Raw genomic sequence first — 6,583 nt, 5'->3', positions numbered from 1 at the left:
CCTGATAACAAGAGTTTGATCCCCCGAAATCCACAGTGGAGAGAACCAACTCCTGAAATTGTCCTCTGACCCCCACCTATGCACTGTGGCATGCACACCACTGAACTTACACTTACACACACACACACACACACACACACACACATGCACACACACACACACGCAGTAATAATAATAAAGAATTTTTAATGAAATTATAATTATAATTGTTTACATCCTGTGAAGGTAAATGTCTTCATAGATTAATTTCCCTATAAAAATAAACATTTTACTTATTTTTTTAAGATTTCTTTATTTATGTATTTTATATCTATGATACTCTATTTGCATGAACGCCTGCATGCCAGAAGAAGGCATCAGATTCCATGGTTGGGAGCCCCCATGTGGTTGCTGGGAATTGAACTCAGGACCTCTGCAAGAACAGCCAGTACTCTTAATCACTGAGCCATCTCTCCAGCCCAACATTTTACTTATTTTAAAGATGTTTTAAAATCATTCTTTCATGAAAATTCAACTATTTCAAGATATGTTTTTAATGTCAAAATAAGTAAAATAAGTGTACAGATCCAAAAAATGTACTTCAGTAATGGGAAAAACAAGAGCTGCCAATGAGAGGGGTGTGTGTGTGTGTGTGTGTGTGTGTGTGTGTGTGTGTGTGTGTGTTCAATAAACTTGAAATTCCATGAGTCAACTTCCAAACAAAATGCAGTAATTACATATTCACCGATTAAATCCTATTACAACCACCCTGAGGTTTTGTGCATCATAAATCAGCTACAAAGGAGCTTGCAACATTTTAAAAAGAGCAGAAAGGAAGAAAGTCTAGGTTAGCTTTAAAGTCGGGAAGATATGTGTTCTTAGGAACAAGGAAGAAAGGCAAGGGTTTGGTTCCTTTCTGAGCTGGAGAGAAAGCTTGTCTGAGGCTTTACAATGCATTGATCGAACGGCAGCCTGAAGTTACCAAGGTTGTATAAGGCTGCAGTAAGGCTTCCTTTGCATTAACCAGCCAAGCACATAAACATTTTAATGAACTGTTTTTACATGGTTCATTGGGCAGCTACCAGGCTACTATAATACAAATCACCACTCGGCCACATCCAGCTCGCTCATGATGGCTGCGCTTTTTCAGCTTACCAAATGCAAATTGAATATCACAGCTATGGAGCTTAATCAAATACTTGACTATCGGAGCATGTGAACTTCTTCTCCTGGAATCTGCTGTGTTCCGGCATCGTCTATTCAAAAGTCTGACTCTCAGAGAAATTTGACTCTCAAGCTTCTGAATCCCAGATGATATTCCTCATAATACTCAGAGACCACTTAAAAAATAAGCCCTTCGCAGTTACCTCTTGGTGTTGAAGTAGTTTGAGGCAGCGAGCAACAGGGCTGTCGTGAGGAGCAAGTAACTGAGAGACCATCAACCATGGAGGAGGGGGTGCCCCAGACTGATATTTTCCTTAGTGACTTTAAGCTTTGAAAGAATTATTGAGCCCCAAACCAGTGTAAATCAAGCCTCCTCAGAATAGTTAAGCATCATTACCAACAAACATTCATACCTAGTCTAGTCAACACTTCAGAGGGACATAACGTTATAAAATGTGTTATTAAATCTGAGAGCCTAATGGGCTGGTATTTTCTTCAGATTAAACCTTAGCCCAACACATAATTTGATAGTTAATTCAAATTATAAGTGAATATTTAACAAGCCACACCACATTTTGTATTCTAACGTCTCTTCTGGTGCTGGCACACAGGTTGAGAAATGGCCGGTGATATATTGTCTCACTGCCTGATGCCCCAGTGAGAACAAGCTGTTTTCACCTTGATGTGGCCTTTAAAATAAATTAATTTGTTAACATTTTAAAATTCAGTGCAACAGATGACATAAAGCATTTATAAGACAGTTTATGACCCAACCAACCATGCTCTGATCCAATAATATTTATTAAAACATTCTATCTGGCTAATCAGTTCATGGCTAAGATTTGGAGATGTTTGTTCTCCATGTTGAGTCGGGGTTTAAATGGTACTAATGGTACCATAAAGATGTTATATGGCGTTAATATAACCCGAGTATTAAAAATATAATGAATTTGCTATTTATGAACCATTAAGTTTTACCTCACCCCCAGAATAAATTTTATGTCATTACAGACCTATTAATACGCCCTCTCTGTTTTCCTATCTCCTAATTCCATCCATCACCCACACGGTGTCTTCCTAGAGATGAGGGAGAGAAGACAGAGGTTTGTTTGTTTTATTTTGGAAACTGTTTATAAGAATCCAAGACAGGAAACAATGTTTTTCTTTCTGTTTTAAGGAGTTTGTTTCTTTGTTTATGGTTGCCACCTTAGCAGTTCAGATAACCCACCTACATAGCTTCACAGAACATTCCAGAAGCTTAAGCTTCTCCGAAAGCAGAACCGTGAAAGGAAGCTTTCCAATCTCTGCATAGCAACGGATGCCGGTGTTCCCAGTCCTCAGGAGGCTGCAGCAGGAGCAGCAGAAGTTCAAGGCCAACCTGGGCTACATATCAAGACCTTAAAAGACAGACAGACAGACAGAGACACAGAGAGAGGAGAGAGGGGGTGGGGAGACCATTTATTTCTGTGGTCCAGAAGGAAGACCTTAGATTTCTTCAACTACACAGATTCTGGGACATAACAGAGACAATCCCTAGTTACAAATATGCCTGTAAAATATTGGATGAAAATCCAGCCATAGGACAATTCTAGAACATTTTTTTTCTTTTCTTTCTTTTTTCCTTTTTTTTTTTTTTTTTTTTAATTTTTTCAAGACAAGTTTTCTCTGTGTAGCTTTGGTGCCTGTCCTGGATCTCGCTCTGTGGACCAGGCTGGCCTCGAACTCACAGAGATCCTTTTGCCTCTGCCTCCTGAGTGCTCGGATTAAAGGCGTGCACCACCACCGCCTGGCTAATTCTAGAACATTTTTATGGGCTATTACATAGCTCATAACAATCTTGTTTGGGTCTAGGGATGTGGCCTGAGAGTTAATATGACACTATGTATCCACATATGTACGTATAATTCTACTTAAGACCACAGCAAACCCTATATATAATAAGATATGATGCTAAGAGGGAAAGAAAACTCGGATCAGAAACTGAATCTAGTGAATGAGGAAACGTGTGGAAGGAAGTCCTAAAACAGAAAATGATGATAAAAATGGAAATTCTGGGTGGCTACTGTCATGCTGTCAATGAAATTATACATATAGTATATTAAGTCATTTAAAGCATAATATCTTTAAAGATGAGATGGGAAGTCTGCCAGCTTAGCGTGAACGTCTTTCCCACCCAGCCCCCCCACCACCATGTCTGGCAATACCCTGATTTGTTCATGGGGTTTCTGTGAGACGGTCACACATATCATTGCCATCTGTCCAAAGTGGAAGTGGAAAAGTCACCAGATCAGACACTCACAGATCAGTTGGCATGATGTTGAGCAATCATTAAAAAAAAAAACCAAAAAACCTTGGAGTCACTATTTTTATTATTTTAATTTTATGTATGTACATAGGTTCTTTGCTTGAACATTATGTAAGTACAACATCTGTGTGCATGGTACACCTGGAGGGTTGAAGAGGGTGTCAGAGCCTCTGGAACTGAAGTTACAGGCGGTTGTAAGCCACCACGTGGGTGCTGAGAATTGAACCCAGGTCCTCTGCAAGAACAGTAAGTGCTCTTAACCACTGAGCCACCTCTCCAGCCCATGTCAGACAATCCTGGTGATCTTGAAATCATTCAGATCACATCTGTTACTTGGTTTGGTATTCTTTCTGCAGTCACTCCCTGTCCCTCTGTCCCTCTGTCCCTAGGCTCTTTGACATCTGCAGAGCTGACGGCTGACACTACCACAGTTTTGGGTGACTTCTTGCGTTGTCTTTCTTCAAAGTTTTTCTTTTTGTTTTCTAATTAAAAAAAAAAACAGTGTGTGTGTGTGTGTGTGTGTGTGTGTGTGTGTGTGTGTGTGTGTGTGCATGTGCATGCGAGCACACGCATGTGCGAGTGTTGCGCATATTATATGCACAGGTGTTACCGGAGGTCAGAGTGCCCTGCCCTGTCTCTCTTACTCTCTCAAGACGGTCTCTCACTGAACCTGGAACTATAGTGTCCTCCAGTAAGCCCCAGTTAGCCTCCTGTTTCTGCCCCCTCCGCCTGCAAACACTGGGAGGAACGTTTTATAGGTGTACCCAACCATGTCCAGCTTTAAAATTGGGGTCTAGGGATTTGAACTCAAGCCCTCAAGCTACAACAAGCGCTCTTACCCACTCCCCAGCCCCTCTTTGAGGCACTTCTCAGCTCCACCCTATATTTATATATAATTTGTATATAATACATTTCCCTGTTTCTAAGGGAATGACAGAATGGGGGCAGAAGGGCGGAGAGGAAGGACCCGGGTGCATCTCAGACTTTTCTTACACAAAGATGGAAGCCTGCTGAGCTGACGAGCTTGGACAGCCTCGGTGGCTCAGCTTGGTGACCACAGGGCAGCAGAGCACAGGGGCAGGCGGCATTCTCCTGAGTTTTCGGGAAAGTGTTGGAGTGACACCTACAAATGCCGTCTCTGCGAGCCCTGGCCAGCGCGCTCCACCTAACCCGAGTCTCTGCTTTCCTCTTTTCTTGCCTGTGAGAGAAGTCAGGCCCACCCCAAACTTAGAGTTTCTCCTGGATTCCGACATCCTTTAAAGCTCAAGCCACTTTAACAAAGGGATCTTTCCATTTAAAAACCAAACCAATGGCAGACGTCAATGACAAAGTGGATTCTCTTTTAGAAGTGCTTGCAGACTTGGTGAGTGAAAGACAGAGCTGAAAAAAAAAAACGAGAACAAAAAAATCTGCCTGGTCACAGTCAGTCAGACCCAGCGATGGCCTGATAACGTCTATTCCCTCCCACCACTACAGCCCACCTTCAAAGGAAAAACCCTGCGAGCCTTAGGAAGTCCTCACATGCTGCCTGCGCTTCAGAACCCCACTTGGCCACTCGGGGTCCAGTAGTTAGTTTTCCTATATCCATCCATCTTGTGTCTTGCGAGGGACCATGGCAAGTTTTGGCAAAAGGGGGGAATTCCTATGAATGTCCGCCCCGAGGAAAAGGAATATTTTCAAGTCTGGCAAGAGGAGCCCATTTCTCTCAGAGTATGTCAGGTTTCTGAGTCACCCAGAAGAGTCAGCCTCAGGTTATAAGGGCCTGGACTGAACTCAGCTTTCTTTGCTACCTTAGGAACTACCCAAAAAAAAGCAGAAATGGGAAAGGAATTGGTCATCTCCCCCCTTGCCAGTGGGCAAACTTTCCAAGTGCCTTTTTGTCTATCCTTGAATATGGACAGCTTCCTTTTATAATGCCAGCACTCAAGAGGCAGAGGCAGGAGGATCTCTGTGAGTTCGAGGCCAGCCTGGTCTACAGAGCGAGTTCCAGAATAGGCTCCAAAGCTACACAGAGAAAACTTGTCTCGGAAAAAAAAAAAAAAAAAAAAAAAGATAGCTGGAACACTTGAAAAGTGGAAGCCACTGGATTACATAAGGAATTTCTAAGCATCTTTACAAACACCTAGCTGCTTCTAGTCCCACCCCTGGATATGGATGACACACTGCCATGCCGTGCAGCAGAGAGTTCATTTTAAATCATAACCAAGATTCAGGTTATTAAGCAACAATTTTATTCGAAAAGTCACTGAGTTCCTGTCAACCGCATGGAACGATATTTCCTTTTTGTTTGTTTTTCAGAGTGAGTGAAGAAGAGAGGACCATTGCATATCACAGAGTTCATGTAGAAAGGACACGACGGGCTTTGTGTCGGATAGACAGCTCTCTTGACCCCTGTCCGGGCGGCCTTGGTAGAGCATCACACAGCCACGCCATTGACAGTGAGCCCTGTCCTTCCACACAGCACTCTGGGAAGGAGGAACACAAAACCAATTCCACCAGTGATGCAGACAAAGAGTACCCTCCTCAAGGAGCCCGCATGATAAGTGGCCCCAGAGAACATCCCTGTGATCAGTCAGAGAGGCAGGCAAGTTATTAGCTTAGCCCTGAACCTCCCACTTAATGTAGGACCAGCGGTGAGGCCTAACAGACCCTGGCTGCGTTGACAAGCCCGGGACCTGCTCGCGGAAATCCAATTGAAAAGCAGCCAAGAGGAACAAGCTAGAAACCGATGTTCCGGCCACCAGGATGTGCACACATTTAACCTGAACGTGTGTGCCTGCAGGGATAAGGCCAGCAGCGTTCACTCTCAATACAGCATGTCACCTCACCACCCCCCCCCCTCGCCACATAGAGATTGTCGAGTTCAATTATCACCATCCACATCTGTTTTGTCAAATTTTTAGCAGTTTCTTTAAAATAAGATGTCAAACTGATAATAACAGCTATTAAAGGGATTCAGGATACCTGATTTATCTACTGGATTTTACTAAAACATTTCAGTAAAGCCACAGGCTCTTATGCTACCGTTTCACAGTGATTGAGATTGATCTTAAAAAAAAAAAAATCAACAAAAGTTCAAACAGCTTGTGTGAGCGTTCTGTGTCCTGTCACTAAAGGAGCTACGTTTGTGCCACC

Source organism: Peromyscus californicus, unplaced genomic scaffold, assembly GCF_007827085.1.
Source record: "Peromyscus californicus insignis strain IS unplaced genomic scaffold, ASM782708v3 Scaffold_14__1_contigs__length_90479793_seg_2, whole genome shotgun sequence".
Lineage (NCBI taxonomy): Eukaryota > Metazoa > Chordata > Mammalia > Rodentia > Cricetidae > Peromyscus > Peromyscus californicus.
Note: the sequence above shows the minus strand (reverse complement) of the source record.